The sequence below is a fragment of the Leucoraja erinacea genome, chromosome 37 (genome assembly GCF_028641065.1).
Source record: "Leucoraja erinacea ecotype New England chromosome 37, Leri_hhj_1, whole genome shotgun sequence".
Classification (NCBI taxonomy): domain Eukaryota; kingdom Metazoa; phylum Chordata; class Chondrichthyes; order Rajiformes; family Rajidae; genus Leucoraja; species Leucoraja erinaceus.
In genome coordinates this window covers 10,796,458-10,816,457 of record NC_073413.1, presented here as the reverse complement: position 1 = coordinate 10,816,457, position 20,000 = coordinate 10,796,458, and the positions used below count along the sequence as shown (strand labels likewise).

Sequence of the window (20,000 nt, the reverse complement as noted above, 5' to 3'; positions counted from 1 at the left end):
GCTCACTGTGGCCCGACACAGCTCGACAGCGCAGCCCCATGGACACTCAGTCTTACTGCAACTCACCAGGCAAACTCAAGTGTAGGAAAAACACTTCAGATGCTGGTCTAAACCAAAATGCTGGAGTAACTCAGCGGCTCAGGCAACATCTCTGGAGAAAATAACTAGTCTGAAAGAAGGGTCTGGACCCTGAAACATCACCTATTGATTTTCCCCGCAGATGCTGTCTGTCCCGCTGAGTTACTCCAGCTTTTTGTGTCTGTGTTCAGCAGAAAGCTCCATTAGTGACTTTGCCTGCTCCTTCTCTCTACATTCCCAGCAGTTTTTCTTTGCTATTGCTTCAAATCTCCAGCATCAGACTCAGGAACAGCTTCTTCCCCTCTGTTATCAGGCTTCTGAACGGCCCTTCCATAAGCTAGGGTGCTGTCCCATTCACCTCTACCCCATTGTGGACATTGGACTTTGTCTGTGGAACTGATGCACTACAATGTTCAACTATATCCTGCACTCTGTATCTTCCCCTTTGCTCCACCTATTGGACTTGAGTTTGACTTGATGGCACTTATGTAGGGTATTGTTTGTTTGCTATATTTAAGAGGGAGTTAGATGTGGCCCTTGTGGCTAAAGGGATCAGGGGGTATGGAGAGAAGGCAGGGGTGGGATACTGAGTTGGATGATCAGCCATGATCATATTGAATGGCGGTGCAGGCTCGAAGGGCCGAATGGCCTCTACTCCTGCACCTAATTTCTATGTTTCTATGTATTAGACAATAGACAATAGACAATAGGTGCAGGAGTAGGCCATTCAGCCCTTCAAGCCAGCACCGCCATTCATTGTGATCATGGCTGATCATCCCCAATCAGTACCCCGTTCCAGCCTTCTCCCCATATCCCCTGACTCCACTATCTTTAAGAGCCCTATCTAACTCTCTCTTGAAAGCATCCAGAGAACCGGCCTCCACCGCCCTCTGTGAGGCAGAGAATTCCACAGACTCACCACTCTCTGTGAGAAAAAGTGTTTCCTCGTCTCCGTTCTAAATGGCTTACTCCTTATTCTTAAACTGTGTGTGGCCTCTGGTTCTGGACTCCCCCAACATCGGGAACATGTTTCCTGCCTCCAGCGTGTCTTAATAAGCCCTTAATAATCTTTCCTCATTATCGTCTATATCTCTCGTTTCCCATTCCCTTGACTTTCCGTCTGGAGAAGGGTCTCGACCTGAAACGTCACCCATTCCTTCTCTCCAGAGATGCTGCCTGTCCCGCTGAGTTACTCCAGCATTTTGTGTCTATCTTCTTGCATGTATGTGTTGTGTGTGTGTGTGTGTATACATGTGCACACGGCCGTGTGTGTTGTGCATGCGTGTGCATGCACACAGACCCACGTGTGACCATGTGTGTGCGCACAACCCCATGCAGTGCGCGGGCGCAGTCACGAGCCGAGCAAGCAGGCAGTGAAGCGTGTGGAGGCGTGTGGCCAGGCGCGGCCATGCGTGGCAGAGCATGTTGATGCGTGGCGAGGCGTGGCGAGGCGAGGCGGTGGCGCCGACACTTACCCTGGGGCTGCTGAGGGGGCTGGAGGAGAGGCCGCAGGATGCCCCACTCACCGAGCGAGAACTGGAGCGAGAATGAGAACGCACCGTGTCACACAACGATACACCCTCCCCCCACCCCCTCCCACCACTCACCCCCCATCCCACCCATATACCCCCACCCTCACTCACCCCCATACACCCCCATATACACCCCCATATACACCCCAACCACCCCCCATACACCCCCATATACACCCCCATACACACCCCCATATACACCCCCATATACACCCCCATACACACCCCCATATACACCCCCACCCACCCTCCCCCCATACACCCCCATATACACCCCCATATACACCCCCACCCCATACATCCCACCCCCCCCATATACACCCCCACACCCCCATATACACCCCCATACACCCCCATATACACCCCCCATACACACCCCCATATACACCCCCCATATACCCCCCATATACACCCCCATATACACCCAATACACCCCCATATACCCCCATATACACCCCATATATACCCCCCCATACACCCCCATACACACCCCCATACACACCCCATATACACCCCCATACACACACCCCACCCACCATATACACCCCCATACACCCCCATATATACCCCATATACACCCCATACACCCCCATATACACCCCCATATACCCCCATATACACCAATACACCCCCATATACCCCCATATACACCAATACACACCCCCATATACACCCAATACACCCCCATATACACCAATACACCCCCATATACACCCCCATATACACCCCCATATACACCCATATACACCCCCATATACACCCCCATATACCCCCATATACACCAATACACCCCCATATACACCCCCATATACCCCCATATACACCCATACACCCCCATATACACCCCCATATACCCCCATATACACCAATACACCCCCATATACCCCCATATACACCCAATACACCCCCATATACACCAATACACCCCCATATACCCCTCCCCACCCCCACCCACTCACACCCTCATATACACCCCCCTCTCTATCCCACCCACCCCCCCACCCGGACACCTACCGTCACACACGTCGGGTGGGGGGGGGGGTCTGGGGTCAGTGGGGTTGATGCTGGGGCAGAGGGGGGTGGGGTGGTCTGGGGGTCGGGGTTAGCGGGGGGGAGGGGTTAGGCGGGGGTCAGAGGGGTCGGGGTTAGCTGGGGGGGAGGGGGTTGCTCACCGCTGGCTGTGCTGGGTCACGTCCCACAGCTCGCCGCGCAGGGACCGGCGACCCTCCGTCCGTCACGCTGAGAACCTCCATGGACTTTCTCTCCGGCCGTCTCTTCCCGTGTCGGGTCAGCATGGGCGAGTCCACCCGCTTCCTGGGGGGGTCTGGAGGAGGTGGGGGGGGGGGGGTGAGGGGGTGAGGAAGGGAGGAAGAAGATGGGCTTAGTTTGTCTTGAGACTTGGCCGTCTACACGACACGGGCTTGTGTCGCTACTAACCCGACTGCCCAGTGTGCAGGAAGGAACTGCAGGTGCTGGTTTACACCGAAGATAAGACACAAAATGCTGGAGTAACTCAGAGGGACAGGCAGCATCTCGAAAGAGATGCTGCCTGTCCCACTGAGTTACTCCAGCATTTTGTGTCTCTCTGTGTCTCTCTGTGATATAAGCTGTGATATAATTCTGTAATTTCCTGTAAAGGATTATTAAAGGTTATTCAAATTCAAAGCCTGCATCCTCTGCTCTTCAAGAGTTTGGTTTAGAGATACAGCGCGGAAAAAGGCCATTCGGCCCATCGATCACCCCAATGCTCGTTCTATCCCACACACACACACACTAGGGGACAATTTACAGAAGCCTTCATTAACCTACAAACCTGCACGCCTTTGGAGTGTGGGAGGAAACCGGAGCACCCGGAGAAAACCCACGCAGGTCACGGGGAGAACGTGCAAACTCCGTACAGACAGCGCCCGTAGTCAGGATCGAACCCGGGTCTCTGGCGCTGTGAGGCAGCGACTCGACCTCCCCTGGGCCTCGTTGCTAGATGTTTGACTTTGCCACACAAGCGGAACGAACAAACTTGTTCCGGAGTGGAGAATGGGGATAGGAGGGAGAGATGGATCAGCCATGGTTGAATGGGGGAGTGGACTCGACGGGCCGAATGGCCTAATTCTGCTCCTATCACTTATGGCCTCATGTCTCACACGTACCCACGTCGTTGTGGGGGGGTAAATCCTCATCCTCACAGCTGGGGTAACGCTCCTTCCGATCCAGTAGCAGGAAGTAGATCATTTTCTCCTGGTTTTCCCTGAGGGGAAATATACGACAGTCAGTTAGTTATCAGAGTTGGCGTGTGACAGTTCTCCAGTACCTTCACCCCCATCTCCACACGTTTACTCCCAACTCCACAAATATTCCCAACTCCCCAAGTACTCCCAACTCCCCAAGTACTCCCAACTCCACAAGTACTCCCAACTCCACAAATACTCCCAACTCCCCAAGTACTCCCAACTCCACAAATATTCCCAACTCCACAGGTACTCCCAACTCCACAAGTACTCCCAACTCCACAAGTACTCCCAACTCCACAAGTACTCCCAACTCCACAAATACTCCCAACTCCACAAGTACTCCCAACTCCACAAGTACTCCCAACTCCACAAGTACTCCCAACTCCACAAATACTCCCAACTCCACAAATACTCCCAACTCCACTCCCAACTCCACAAGTACTCCCAACTCCACAAGTACTCCCAACTCCACAAGTACTCCCAACTCCACAAGTACTCCCAACTCCACAAATACTCCCAACTCCACAGGTACTCCCAACTCCACAAAGACTCCCAACTCCACAGGTACTCCCAACTCCACAAATACTCCCAACTCCACAAGTACTCCCAACTCCACAACTCCCAACTCCCCAAGTACTCCCAACTCCACAAATACTCCCAACTCCACAGATACTCCCAACTCCACAGGTACTCCCAACTCCCCAAGTACTCCCAACTCCCCAAGTACTCCCAACTCCACAAGTACTCCCAACTCCACAGGTACTCCCAACTCCCCAAGTACTCCCAACTCCCCAAGTACTCCCAACTCCACAAGTACTCCCAACTCCACAAATACTCCCAACTCCACAGATACTCCCAACTCCACAGGTACTCCCAACTCCCCAAGTACTCTCAACTCCACAAGTACTCCCAACTCCACAGGTACTCCCAACTCCGCAGGTACTCCCAACTCCCCAAGTACTCCCAACTCCACAAGTACTCCCAACTCCACAAGTACTCCCAACTCCCCAAGTACTCCCAACTCCACAAGTACTCCCAACTCCACAGGTACTCCCAACTCCCCAAGTACTCCCAACTCCCCAAGTACTCCCAACTCCCCAAGTACTCCCAACTCTCCAAGTACTCCCAACTCCCCAAGTACTCCCAACTCCACAGGTACTCCCAACTCCCCAAGTACTCCCAACTCCACAAGTACTCCCAACTCCCCAAGTACTCCCAACTCCACAGATACTCCCAACTCCCCAAGTACTCCCAACTCCACAGATACTCCCAACTCCCCAAGTACTCCCAACTCCACAGGTACTCCCAACTCCACAGGTGCTCCCAACTCCCCAAGTACGTACAAACCCGCATGTCTTTGGAGTGTGGGAGGAAACATAGACAATAGGTGTAGGAGTAGAGGCCATTCGGCCCTCCGAGCCTGCACCGCCATTCAATATGATCATGGCTGATCATCTAACTCAGTATCCTGTACCTGCCTTCTCTCCATACCCCCTGATCCCCTTAGCCACAAGGGCCACATCTAACTCCCTCTTAAATATAGCCAATGAACTGTGTGGCCTCAACTACCCTCTGTGGCGGAGAATTCCACAGATTCACCACTCTCTCTGTGTGCGTAAATGTGAAAGTGAAGATCTCGGAGAAAACCCGCGCGGGTCACGGGGAGAACGTGCAAACTCCACAGAGGCAGCACCTGTGGGCGGTCAGGATCGGACCCGGGTCTCCGGCGCTGTGAGGCTAACTCACGATTCTACCGAGCGGCCCAAGTTAATGGGGCCAGACAAACGAGCGCGTTCTACGCCACCCCTCCCCTCCCCTCCCGTTGGCGACATGCCCCCCCCTACTTACTCCTCAAACAGGAGGTCCTGCTTCAGCTTGTTCTTGTCACGGAAGCAACCGAGAGAGTTCATGCTGTCCAACACGTCGGGGTCGATGTCACCAACTGATTGGAGCTGACAGATCAGTACTTTGCGGGCCAAGGGCTGCTCAGGCTCAGGCTCGTTCCTGCCTCCCCTGTAAAGGACACACACACACACACACACTCACTCAACACCCTCAGACCCACACACACACACACCTCCCCTCCTGCACCCCCCCACCCACAACACAACCCGCCTTGGACAAGGGGATGCTGGAGTAACTCAGCGTCTGTCTGAAGAACGGTCCCGACCCGTTCCAATTCAATTCCATCCAGTTCACTGTACCTTGATTGGCACTCTGGAGTTTAGAAGGATGAGAGGGGATCTCATTGAAACATATAAGATTGTTAAGGGCTTGGACACGCTAGAGGCAGGAAACATGTTCCCGATGTTGGGGGAGTCCAGAACCAGGGGCCACACACACACAGTTTAAGAATAAGGGGTAAGCCATTTAGAACGGAGACGAGGAAACACTTTTTCTCATAGAGAGTGGCTAGTTCTCTGCCTCAGGTGGAGGCAGGTTCTCTGGATGCTTTCAAGAGAGAGCTAGATAGGGCTCTTAAAGATAGCGGAGTCAGTGGATATGGGGAGAAGGCAGGAACGGGGTACTGATTGTGGATGATCAGCCATGATCATATTGAATGGCGGTGCTGGCCCAAAGGGCCGAATGGCCTCTACTCCTCCACCTATTGTCTATTGTCTAAATTAAATATTGAACCTTGAATCCTGCTCTCCAGAGATGCTGCCCGTCCCGCTGAGTTCCTCCAGCAGTTTGCATCTACCTTCGATTTAAACCAGCATCTGCAGTTCTTTCCTACACATCTCTGGAGAGGATGTTTCCACTAGTGGGAGAGTCTAGGACCAGAGGGCACAGCCTCAGATTGAAAGGATGTTCCTTTAGGAAGGAGATGAGGAGCAATTTCTTTAGTCAGTGGGCAGTAAATCCGTGGAACTCATTGCCACAGACGGCTGTGGAGGCCACAAGTCAATGGATATTTTTAAGGCAGTGATAGATGGATTCTTGATTAGTACGGGTGTCAGGGGTTATGGAGAGAAGGCAGGAGAATGGGGTTAGGAGGGAGAGATAGATCAGCCATGATTGAATGGCGGAGTAGACTTGATGGGCCGAATGGCCTAATTCTGCTCCTATCACTTATGAACTGTTGTGAGAGTACTAACAAACCAATTATCTCTTACAGGGGGTCGTGAGGGGTCCCGGGGCAGATGGGGAGAGGGGGGGGGGGGGGGGGAAGCGAGAGGGAGGAGGGGGAGGGGGAGGAGGGTGGAACACAAGGTATGGTTAGGGCCCCACCCCACCCCGGGCTTGTAGCTGGCTCGGCACGGCCCTGGGTCATGCATACTTACTGATACCAGGAGTGCTTCTGGATCTGTTCCAACTGTGAGCAGCGGTGGGTGGCGGGAGGGAGAGAGAGAGAGAGAAAGGAGAAGGGGTTTGAGAAGAGAATTCAGAGTAGAGGCCCTGCTGCTCCCGAGGAATGGCGGACTGCGTGCGGGCTGCGTGTCGGGCAGGGAGAGGGAGAGGGGCCTCCAACCTCAGTGGTTGTCCATCCTCAGCTGGGCAACTAATTCCCAGCTCCTCACCCCAAGATATTACCCCCCCCCCCAACGCCAACTAACTTTGATGTTGATGCAACACTAACAAACTGGTATTTCTTGACCAAGTCAAGTCAAGTCAAGTTTATTTGTCACATACACATACGAGATGTGCAGTGAAATGAAAGTGGCAATGCTCGCGGACCAGTGCGGGTGTCAGGGGTTATGGGGAGAAGGCAGGAGAATGGGGTTAGGAGGGAGAGATAGGTCAGACTTGATGGGCCGAATGGCCTAACTCTGCTCCTATCACATGTGACCTTATGACCTTCCCCAATGGGGTAACATCAACAACCTTCCCCAATGGAGTAACACTAACAATCTACCCCAATGGGGAACCCCGTCTTGTTGGGGTGATGTTGAGAATGGTTCCCATTGGGCTGACGTTGATAAACTGCCCTGATTGGGGTAAAACCAACAAACTTTCCCCACAAAGAAACACGGAGAACCCTCACTCCAGGGGGGCAAACATCATCTTTGCTGATGGGCCAATGTTGATCATGGCCCCTCTGTGGAGTAACGCTGTGACCACTCTTCCCCTATGGGGAGACTCTGATCTAATTGGCAGGGGGAGAGAGAAGGGGGAGAGAGGGAGAGAGGGGGGAGGGAGAGAGACAGTGAGAGGGGAGAGAGACAGAGAGGAGGGAGAGGGGGGAGAGAGAGAGAGAGGGGGGAGAGAGAGAAGGAGAGGGAGGGAGAGAGAAAAGAGAGATAAGAGAGGAGAGAGGTGAGAGAGGGGAGAGGGGGGGGAGAGAAGAGGAGAGAGAGAGAGAGAGCGGGAGAGGAGAGTGTGAGAAGAGAGAAGGGGAGAGAGAAAAGGGAGAGAGAGACAGGGGGAGAGGGGGGAGAGACAGGGGGGGAGAGAGGGGGAGGAGAGAGACGAGGGAGAGGGGGGGGTAGGGGAGAGAAGGGGGGAGAGAAGGGGGAAAGAAGGGGGAGAGAGAGGGGGGGGGGAGAGAGGGGGGGGAGAGAGAAGGGGGGGAGAGAGAAGGGGGGAGAGAAGGGGGGAGAGAAGGGGGGGGGGAGAAGGGGGGGAGAGAAGGGGGGAGGAGAGAGGGGGGGAGGGGGGAGAGAAGGGGGGGAGAGAAGGGGGGGAGGGAGAAGGGGGGGAGAGAAGGGGGGAGGAGAGAAGGGGGGAGGAGAGAAGGGGGGAGAGAAGGGGGGGAGAGAAAGAAGGGGGAGAGGGAGAGGGGGGAGGGGAGAGAAGGGGGGAGGGGAAGAGGGGGGGAGAGAAGGGGGGAGAGAGAAGGGGGAGAGAAGGGGGGGAGAGAAGGGGGGGGAGAGGGGAGAGGAGAGAGGGGGAGGGAGGAGGGGGAAGGGGGAGACTGACCGACAGGCGTTTCTCTGCATCCACCTCGATCATGCTGCGCAAGAGGCTCTGGCAGTCGGGGGGGATGAAGTGGGGCATGTGGAACACCCCGCGCTTCACCTTCTCCAGCAGCTGCCTCAGGTTGTCGTCATCGAAGGGGCAGCGCGCCCTGGGGAGTAAAGCCCAGCGTCACTCTCCCCGTCACTCTCCCCAGCCCCCTTGTCCCCCCTCCACCTCCCTCCCTCCACCCTCCCCCCCAGCCCCCTGGTGGTCAAGTGCGTTGTGCCCCCCACCCCCACCCCCACACCACCGGCCCACTCACCACGAGCAGCGCAAAGAGGATGACGCCACAGCTCCACACGTCAGCGCGGCGCCCATCGTACTTCTCCCCCTGGAGGCAGAAACGGAAGGCGGGTCAGCGGCCTGGAGATGACCCCCCCCCCCTCACCCCCCCTCACCGCCCCCCCCACCCCCCCCCCCCCACGCCACCCCGGTTCTGTGTCCACTCCCTCCCTACACACTAGGGGGTCAATTGACCGAATGACCGACAGACCCGCGCGTCTTTGGAGCGCGGGAGGAAACCGGAGCGCCCGGAGAAAACCCACGCAGGTCACGGGGAGAACGTGCAAACTCCGTACAGACAGCGCCCAAGGTCAGGATCGAACCCCCTTCCTCTGGCAGTGGTTACACCTGCTGGGCCACCTCACCGGTGAGAAAACACGGTGCCATCTTAGGAAGCAGCAAACATTTCTACCAAGATGGTGCGGTCAAGATTCTCCCTCCCCCTAGAGACTGTAGATGCTTCGAGGAGGTGTTGACCGGCACGGTGGCGCAGCGGTAGAGTTGCTGCCTCACAGTGCCAGGGACCCGGGTTCGATCCTGACCACGGGTGCTGTCTGTACGGAGTTTGCACGTTCTCCCCGTGACCTGCGTGGGTTTTCTCCGGGTGCTCCGGTTTCCTCCCACACTCCAAAGACGTGCGGTTTGTAGGTTAATTGGCTTCGGTGCAAATGTAAATTGTCCCCAGTGTGTGTGTGTGTGTAGGATAGTGTTAGTGTGCAGGGATCGCTAGACTCGATGGGCCGAAGGGCCTGTTTCCTCTCTGTATCTCTAAACTAAACTAACAGATGGGATGTACGGTGGATGGGAGTGGGCGGTGGAGGTGTCGCCATGGCAACAGTGAGTTTATATAAGAATTAGGCCATTCGGCCCATCTAGTCTACTCCACCATCCAACCATGGCTGATCTATCTCTCCCTCCTAACCCCATTCACCTGCCTTCTCCCCGTAGCCCCGACACCCAGACTAATGAAGATAAATATATGAAGGAAAACTCACCCTGATCACCTCTGGACAGGCGTAGTGTGGAGACCTGAGGGGGGACAGAGCAGAGGGTTAGAGGTCAGAGAGTCGTACAGCATGGAAACAGGCCCTTCGGCCCAACTCAGCCAACATGGGGGGAAGAGGGTGAGGGAGAGGGGGAGGAGAGGGGGAGGGGGAGGGGGGAGGGGAGAGAGGAGGAGAGAGGGGGAGAGGGGGTAGGAGGGGAGAGGAGAGGGGGAGAGAGAGCAAGAGGGTGGGAGAGGGGGAGATGGGGAGAGGGGGGGAGAGAGGGGGAGATGGGGAGGGGGAGATGGGGAGAAAGGGGGGGAGAGGGGGAGAGGGGGAGGAGAGGGGGGAGAAAGGGGGGGGGAGAGGGGGGAGAGGGAGGAGAGGGGGAGAGGGGGAGAGGGGGAGAGGGGGAGAGGGGAGAGGTGGGAGCTATTGGAGGGGGAGATGTGGGTGAGAGGGGGAAGAGGGGGAGAGGGGGAGAGGGGGAGAGGGGGGGGGAGGGGGGGGGGAGGGGGGGGGAGGGGGTGTGGGGGGGGGGGGGAGAGAGGGGGGAGAGAGGAGCGAGAGGGGGAGGAGGGGGCGAGAGGGGGAGAGGGGAGAGGGGAGAGGGGGGAGGAGAAAGGGGGGAGAGGGGGAGAGAGTAGGGAGAGGGGGGGAGAGGGGGAAAGGGGGAGAGGGGGAGGGGGAGGGGGAGGGGAGGGATTTGTCGGGGAGAGGGGGGAGGGAGAGAGAGGAGGGAGGGGATGGAGAGGAGGAGATCTGTGGGGAGAGCAGAGCTGAAGGTCAGAAGACATCGAGTTGTACTACACAGAAACAGGCCCTTCAGCCCACCTCAGCCATGCTAGCCAACATGCCCCATCTACTCTTGCCCCATTTGGACCATATCATGTAAACCATTCTTCTCACTTCTCTCTCTAGTTTATCATATTGTCTCCTGCGTACAACGTTGGCATATTCTGTTGTGCTGCAGCAAGTAACAATATCATTGTTGTATGTGGGACACATGACTCTTGACATCCACATACCTGTCTAGATGCTACCACAGTCCCAGCCTCAACTACCTCCTCCGGCAGCTCGTTCCGTACACCCACCAACCTCTGTGTGAAAAAGTTGCCCCTCAAGTTCCTATTAAATCTTCCCCTCCCTCACCTTAACTCGGCCTAACTTGTACACACTGACCAAGATGCTTCATCTGAGCCAGTCCCAGTTAGAATTCTAGTCACACCACACAGAAATAGACCCTTTGGAATAACTCTGGAGTGTGGGGGGAAACCGAAGCACCAGGAGAAAACCCACGCAGGTCCCGGGGAGAACGTGCAAACTCCGTACAGACAGCGCCCGTAGTCGGGATCGAACCCGGGTCACTGGCAGCTGTGAGGCAGCAACTCTACCGCTGCCCCTAGTTCCATCCAAAGCACAGGCTGAGACTCACAGCCAGTTCCTGGAGTGATCCTTGTTCCATTGCAAGAATCACTACTCAGGTCAGCAGGGTGGAGCAGCGGGTAGAGTTGCCGCCTCACAGCGCCAGGGACCCGGGTTCGATCCCGACTACGGGTGCTGTCTGTACGGAGTTTGCATGTTCTCCCCGTGACCTGCGTGGGTTTTCTCCGGGTGCTCCGGTTTCCTCCCACACTCCAAAGACGTGCAGGTTTGTAGGTTAATTTGGCTTCGGTAAAATTAGGGTGTGTGTAGGATAGTGTTAGTGTGCGGGGATCGCTGGTCGGCACGGACTCGCTGGGCCGAAGGGCCTGTTTCCACGCTGTATCTCTAAATTAAACTGAAATAAAAGTCCGAAAGACGTGCAGGCTTGAAGGTTAAATCATCAATAAATTGTCCTTAGTGTGTGTGTAGGAAAGTCTACAGGTGACCATTGGTCGGCACAGAATCGATGGGCCAAAGGGCCTGTATAACTGGACTAAATGTCCCAAAGGCGTGCAGGTTTTAGATGGAATCTTCAATGTGTAGGATGAAACTAGTTTAGTTTGGAGATACAGCATGGAAACAGGCCCTTCGGCCCACCGAGTTCGTGCCGACCAGCGATCCCCGCACACTAGCACCATCCAACACACACTGGGGATAATTCACAATTTTACCAAACCTATTAACCTACAAACCTGCACGTCTTTGGGGTGTACAGGTGGTGTTGGCCGGCATGGGCACGATGGGCCGAAGGGCCACTCTGTCCCTCTGAAGTCTAAACCCCCACGTTGGGCGAGGCTGCAGGATCTGCCCCGGGGATTTGAACCGCTGACGCGCTGCCTTCTTACCCACAACTGGTCTCCAGGAGGCTGTCACCAACCTGGAGGGAAGCCATCCCAAAGTCTGCAATCCGGATATTGTTCTTCTCATCCAGGAGCAGGTTCTCCGGCTTCAAATCCCTGTGGCTGGAAGAATGAGGGAAGAGTTATCGGAAGGAAACAAGGAAACAAGATTCGGGTGATGCCCAGAGCTGATCTTATGCAGATGGATGCAAAAAACCTGGAGTCACTCAGCAGAACAGAGAATAGACAATAGGTGGGATCACCATTCAATGTGATCATGGCTGATCATCCCCAATCAGTACCCCGTTCCTGCCTTCTCCCCTGACTCCGCTATCTTTAAGAGCCCTATCTAGCTCTCTCTTGAAAGCATCCAGAGAACCGGCCTCCACCGCCCTCTGTGAGGCAGAGAATTCCACAGACTCACAACTCTCTGTGGGAAAAAGTGTTTCCTCGTCTCCGTTCTAAATGGCTTGCCCCTTATTCTTAAACTGTGTGTGTGGCCCCTGGTTCATTTAAGAAATGGTTAGACAGGTACATGGATAGGGAGGGGTTTGGAGGGATGTGGGCCAAAGACGGGCCAGTGTAGCCGGGACATGTGTGGGCAAGTTGGGCCTGTTTCCGTGCTGTATCGCTCTGTGGCTGTAATTGCTGCCGGCACTTGCGGGGTTAACGCTGCCTGCTGATGCGAGACGTGACTGCACAGGAGCTGGGAGCAGGGCCCCAGTGCAGCTGTGGGAACGGGTCGCTGATTAAAACACATCTCACATTCATCACCAGCGCAGCCGACTCATGCGCGCCACCAGGAATCTTATTCCACTGGTCCTGCAGAGTAATGACTGTGGCAGGGGGCTGGTGTAATGGAGGCAACAGCCCAGTGCTGTCCTGCCCTGACACACGTGCCACACAAAGCCGCAAGAAATCACAGCGAATTGTGGACGCAGCCCCAAACCATCGCAGGAGCAAAGAGGTCCGTCTGCAGTTGTACAGGGCCCTAGTGAGACCACACCCGCAGTATTGTGTGCAGTTCTGGTCCCCTAATTTGAGGAAGGACATTCTTGCTATTGAGGGAGCCCAGCGTAGGTTCACCAGGTTAATTCCCGGGATGGCGGGACTGTCATATGCTGAGAGAATGGAGCAGCTGTGGGCTTGTACACTCTGGAGTTTCGAAGGATGAGAGGGCATCTCATTGAAACATATAAGATTGTTAAGGGCTTGGACACGCTAGAGGCAGGAAACATGTTCCCGATGTTGGGGGAGTCCAGAACCAGGGGCCACACACACAGTTTAAGAATAAGGAGTAAGCCATTTAGAACGGAGACGAGGAAACACTTTTTCTCGCAGAGAGTGGTGAGTCTGTGGAATTCTCTGCCTCACAGAGGGCGGTGGAGGCTGGTTCTCTGGATGCTTTCAAGAGAGAGCTAGATAGGGCTCTTAAAGATAGTGGAGTCAGGGGATATGGGGAGAAGGCAGGAACGGGGTACTGATTGGGGATGATCAGCCATGATCACATTGAATGGCGGTGCTGGCTCGAAGGGCCGAATGGCCTACTCCTGCACCTATTGTGTATTGTCTATTGTCAACCAACCTCCCTCCCTTCCATTCGCAACTTGGAGGAACGCCCATTGTCAGAGTGAGGCCCAGCGCAAATTAGAGGAACAGCAACTCATATGTTATTTAATTCCCATGTTCAATCGATAATGTTTCATTATTAATGTTTAATGTTTTATGTGTCACTCCTAACTGTCACCTGTATGTCATGTTGTTACTTGTGGGCGGAGCACCAAGGTAAATTCCTTGTATGTGAATACTTGGCCAATAATTTTATTCATTCATTCATTAGTTCATTCATATTTTGTTTGGACAACTCAGTGGTTGGAATATTGAAGATAGACACAAAATGCTGGAGTAACTCAGCGGGACAGGCAGCGTCTCTGGAGAGAAGGAATGGGTGACGTTTCGGGTCGAGACCCTTCTTCAGACTGGATAGGGATGAACATGGACCTCTCTAACTTCAAGTAGCCCTTGTTTTCCCACCCTCTCTCCATCCCTCCCCCATTCCCTGTTATCCGACCAGTCTTGCTGTCCCCGACTACATATGCCACCCCATCCATCCTCCTGCGCTCCATGGAATAGAGACACAGCCTACTCAACCTCTCCCTATAGCTCACACCCTCTAGTCCTGGCAACATCCTTGTAAATCTTCTCTGTGCTATTTCCAGCTTGACAACATCTTTCCTGTAACACGGTGCCCAGAACTGAACACAAAATGTGTGGGGGGTGAGAAATCACAAGGGAATATTTACATCAATATGTGCGGCACGGTGGCGCAGCGGTAGAGTTGCTGCCTTACAGCGCTTTCAGCGCCAGAGACCCGGGTTCGATCCTGACTACGGGCGCTGTCTGTACGGAGTTTGCACGTTCTCCCCGTGACCTGCGTGGGTTTTCTCCGGGTGCTCCGGTTTCCCCCTACACTCCAAAGACGTGCAGGTTTGTAGCTTAATTGGCTTTTGGTGTATGTGTATAAATTGTCCCCCAGTGTGTGTGTGTGTGTGTGTGTGTGTGGGATAGTGTTAGCGTGCGGGGGTCGCTGGTCGGCGCGGACTCGGTGGGCCGAATCGCCTGTTTCCGCGCTGTATCGAGAACAAAAGAATATAAAGGCTTCCCCTACCATATGGAGTGACTGTGGCAGAAATCCAGCGCCGATATTATCTGTCGGAAAAACTTGCGCGCTTCCTTGGGTGTTAGTCGGCCTTTTTTCACGAGGTAATCGAACAATTCTCCGCCAGACACGTGCTCCAGCACTAAATACCTGAAAGAAAGAGAGGAATGCAGGCGGCAAGTCAAGAAACACTACATCACAACACAGAAACGGTGATAAGACACAAAATGTTGCACTAACTCAGCGGGACGGGCAGCGTCTCTGGAGAGAAGGAATGGGTGGCGTTTCGGAGCAAGGAGGTCCTTCTGCAGTTGTACAGGGCCCTAGTCAGACCACACCTGGAGTATTGTGTGCAGTTTTGGCCCCCTAATTTGAGGAAGGACATCCTTGCTATTGAGGGAGCCCAGCGTAGGTTCACCAGGTTAATTCCCGGGATGGCGGGACTGTCATATGTTGATATGACAAGCTGGGCTTGTACACTCTGGAGTTTAGAAGGATGAGAGGGAATGTTATTGAAACATATAAGATTATTAAGGGTTTGGACACGCTAAGAGGCAGGAAACATGTTCCCGATGTTGGGGGAGTTCAGAACCAGGGGCCACACACACACATAGTTTAAGAATAAGGGGTAAGCCATTTAGAACGGAGACAAGGAAACACCTTTTCACACAGAGAGTGGTGAATCTGTGGAATTCTCTGCCTCAGAGGGCGGTGGAGGCAGGTTCTCTGGATGCTTTCAAGAGAGAGCTAGATAGGGCTCTTAAAGATAGCGGAGTCATGGGATATGGGGAGAAGGTAGGAATGGGGGTACTGATTGGGGATGATCAGCCATGATCACATTGAATGGCGGTGCTGGCTTGAAGGGCCGAATGGCCTCTACTCCTGCACCTGTTGTCTATTGTCAGCCAACCTCCCTCCCTTCCATTGAGACCCTTCTTCAGACAGAAACGGTGAACTCAACACACTCCAACAGAGTTTGCACATGGAGAGGAGAGGAGAGGAGAGGAGAGGAGAGGAGGGGAGGAGGAGGAGGGGAGGGGAGGGGAGGGGAGGGGGAGGGGAGGGGAGGGGAGAGGAGGGGAGAGGAGGGAGAGGAGAGGGAGAGGAGAGGAGAGGAGAGGGAGAGGAGAGGAGGGGAGGGGAGGGTAGGAGAGGGAGGGGAGGGGAGGGAAGGAGAGGAGAGGGGAGAGGAGAGGAGAGGAGAGGGGAGAGGAGAGGAGAGGAGAGGAGAGGAGAGGAGAGGAGAGGGGAGGAGAGGAGAGGGGGGGGGGGAGAGGAGAGGAGAGGGGAGAGGAAACCTTTCCATGCTGCATTGACACAAAAACACAGGACCAGAATTAGGTGGTGCAGCGGTAGAGTTGCTGCCTCACAGCACCAGAGACCCGGGTTCGATCCTGACTACAGGTGCTGCCTGTACGGAGTTTGCACGTTCTCCCCGTGACCTGCGTGGGTTTTCTCCGGGTGCTCCGGTTTCCTCCCACACTCCAAAGATGCGCAGGTTTGTAGGTTAATTGGCTTTGGTGTAAATTGTCCCTAGTGTGTGTGTGGGATAGTGTTAGTATGCGGGGATCGCTGGTCGGCACGGACTCGGTGGGCCGAAGGGCCTGTTTCCGAGCTGTATCTCTGTACTAAAGTGTCTATGATGGGAGAATGCCTCACGGCAAGAGTAGGATGTAATAATACCTACAAATATTTCTTATTCTCGTAGACGTCGTGGAGCTTCAGTACGTGAGGATGTTCTATCAGCTTCAGGATGGCGATCTCACGTTCCACCTGCAACACGCACAGTGTGGAGAGGTTACACACGCATGCTCACACACATGCAAACACACACGCAACCACACACACACACATGTTCACGCACACGCAACACGCACACAATGCTCACACATGCAAACACACACGCGCATGCTTACGCACACGCAAACACACACACACATTCACGCACATGCAACCACGCACACAATGCTCACGCACACGCAAACACACACACGCATGCTCACCCACATGCAAAAACACACACACGCACATGTTCTTACACACGCAACCACACACACACACACACACGTTCACACACACGCAACCACGCACACAATGCTCACACATGCAAACACACATGCGCATGCTCACCCACACGCAAAAACACACACACGCACATGTTCTTACACACGCAAACACACACACGCACATGCTCTTACACACGCAAACACACACACACTTACACACACACACTCTCACACACAAACACACACACACACACACTTACACACACACACACACACTTACACACACACACACAGCCACACACACACACACACACTTACACACACACACACACACACTTACACACACACACACAGTTACACACTCACACACACACACACACACACACTTACACACACACACACACACTGACACACACACACACACACACACACACACACACACACACTTACACACACACACACACACACTTACACACACTTACACACACACACTTACACACACACACTTACACACACACACACACACACACACTTACACACACACACACACACACACACACACACACAGTTACACACACACACACACACTTACACTCACACACACACAACATCAGCCTCTGGACAAATCTCACCTTCATGAGCACGGACTCGGTCAGCTTCTCACGGTTGACGATCTTGATTGCCACCTTCTGTCCGGTGATGCAGTGAATGCCGAGTTTCACCAGCCCTGTAACCAGGGAGGAGAGACAGAAAACATCTTATTCACCAGGTATTAAAATGTTCATTTGTGGATTATCCACACAGGCAGGTGAGACCAGTGTAGACGGGGCATGTTGGCTGGCACGGGCAAGTTGGGCCGAAGGGCCTGTTTCCATGCTGTATCTCCAAACTAAACTAAAACATAGAAACATAGTAAATAGGTGCAGGATTCGGCCATTCGGCCCTTCGAGACATTCAATACGATCATGGCCAAAATCAGTACCCCGTTCCTGCTTTCTCCCCATATCCCTTGATTCTGTTAGCCCTAACAGCTGAATCTAACTCTCTCTTGAAAAAACATCCAGAGAATTGGACTCGACTGCCTTCTATGGCAGAGAATTCCACAGATTCACAACTCATCTCAGTCCTAAATGGCCTACCCCTTATTCTTAAACTGTGTGTGTGGCCCCTGGTTCTGGACTCCCCCAACATCGGGAACATGTTTCCTGCATCTAGCGTGTCCAATCCCTTAAGAATGTGATATGTTTCAATGAGATTCCCTCTCATCCTTCTTAACTCCAGTGAATACAAGCCGAGTCGACCCATTCTTTGAGGGACCTTGGATAGACATTCAATAGACAATAGACAATAGGTGCAGGAGTAGGCCATTCGGCCCTTCGAGCCAGCACTGCCATTCAATGTGATCATGGCTGATCATCCACAATCCTGCCTTCTCCCCATATCCCCTGACTCCACTATCTTTAAGAGCCCTATCTAGCTCTCTCTTGAAAGCATCCAGAGAACCGGCCTCCACCGCCCTCTGTGAGGCAGAGAATTCCACAGACTCACAACTCTCTGTGAGAAAAAATGTTTCCTCGTCTCCGTTCTAAATGGCTTACCCCTTATTCTTAAACTGTGTGTGTGTGGCCCCTGGTTCTGGACTCCCCCAACATGGGGAACATGTTTCCTGCCTCTAGCGTGTCCAAGCCCTTAACAATCTTATATGTTTCAATGAGATGCCCTCTCATCCTTCTAAACTCCAGAGTGTACAAGCCCAGCTGCTCCATTCTCTCATTCGTCAGGCTAGATGTTTTGGAAGGAAGATAGAGGTGTCTAGACGGGGGTGGATGCAGGGAGCCTGTAGACATGACTGATAAGCAAGGCAAACACAAGACCAAGGGCTCAAAACCAGAGGGAGAGAGGACGGAACAGAAGAGGTTTGTATTAAATATTTATGGAACCACAGTCGGAGAACTGTGTGCAGTTCTGGTCCCTCTGTCCACAGAGGAAAATATCCGACAGGATGGTACGTATCGAAGACACAAAACGTTGGGGCAACTCAGCGGGACAGGCAGCATCTCAGGATAGAAGGAATAGGTGACGTTTCGGGGTCGAGACCCTTCTTCAGACTGACGACTCAGGATAGGTGGAGCCCACAATGGTCCGATGTTGGCTGTGGGGAAAGGAGTAATACAAGCCGTGAAGCTCAACAGAACGACAATGAAACTAGTACAATGACGAGGGTTGGGGGAGGGCGGAGAGAGAGGGGGGATGAAGTTAGAGAAGTCAATATTTATACCGCTGGCTTGTAAACTGCCCAAGTGTAATATGAGATGCTGTTCCTCCCAATTTATGTCGGTGATAATCTATCTTTAGGAATATACGAGGAATATCAGTGGGTATTTTTAAGGCAGAGATAGATAGATTCTTGATTAGTACGGGGGTGTCAGGGGTTATGGGGAGAAGGCAGGAGAATGGGGTTGGGAGGGAGAGACAGATCAGCCATGATTGAATGGCGGAGTAGACTTGATGGGCCGAATGGCCTAGTTCTGCTCCTATCACTTATGACCTCATGGCAACGAAGGGAGACAAATGGTGAAATTAGAGAACATGGATAGGTGACGTTTCACAGAGTACTGGAGTAACTCAGCGGGTGCAGCAGCATCTATGGAGTGAAGGAAATAGGCAACGTTTCGGGCCGAAACCCGGAAGGGTTTCGGCCCGAAACGTTGCCTATTTCCAGAGAGTTTCATCCCGATACGATGCTGGTTCATTATGATAATAGACACAAAATGCTGGAGTAACTCAGTGAGTCAGGCAGCATCTGTGGAGAACATGGATAGGTGACGTTTCACAGAGTGCTGGAGTACTCAGCGGGTCAGGCAGCATCTGTGGAGAACATGGATAGGTGACGTTTCACAGAGTGCTGGAGTAACTCAGCGGGTCAGGCAGCATCTGTGGAGAACATGGATAGGTGACGTTTCACAGAGTGCTGGAGTAACTCAGCGGGTGCAGCAGCATCTGTGGAGAACATGGATAGGTGACGTTTCACAGAGTGCTGGAGTAACTCAGCGGGTCAGGCAGCAT

General features: G+C 53.7%; 1 pseudogene; it reads right to left on the bottom strand.

Moving 5' to 3' along the window:
- The window catches only part of LOC129713959 (serine/threonine-protein kinase BRSK2-like), a 56,607-nt pseudogene that overhangs the window by 12,387 nt on the left and 24,220 nt on the right, over positions 1 to 20,000 (bottom strand).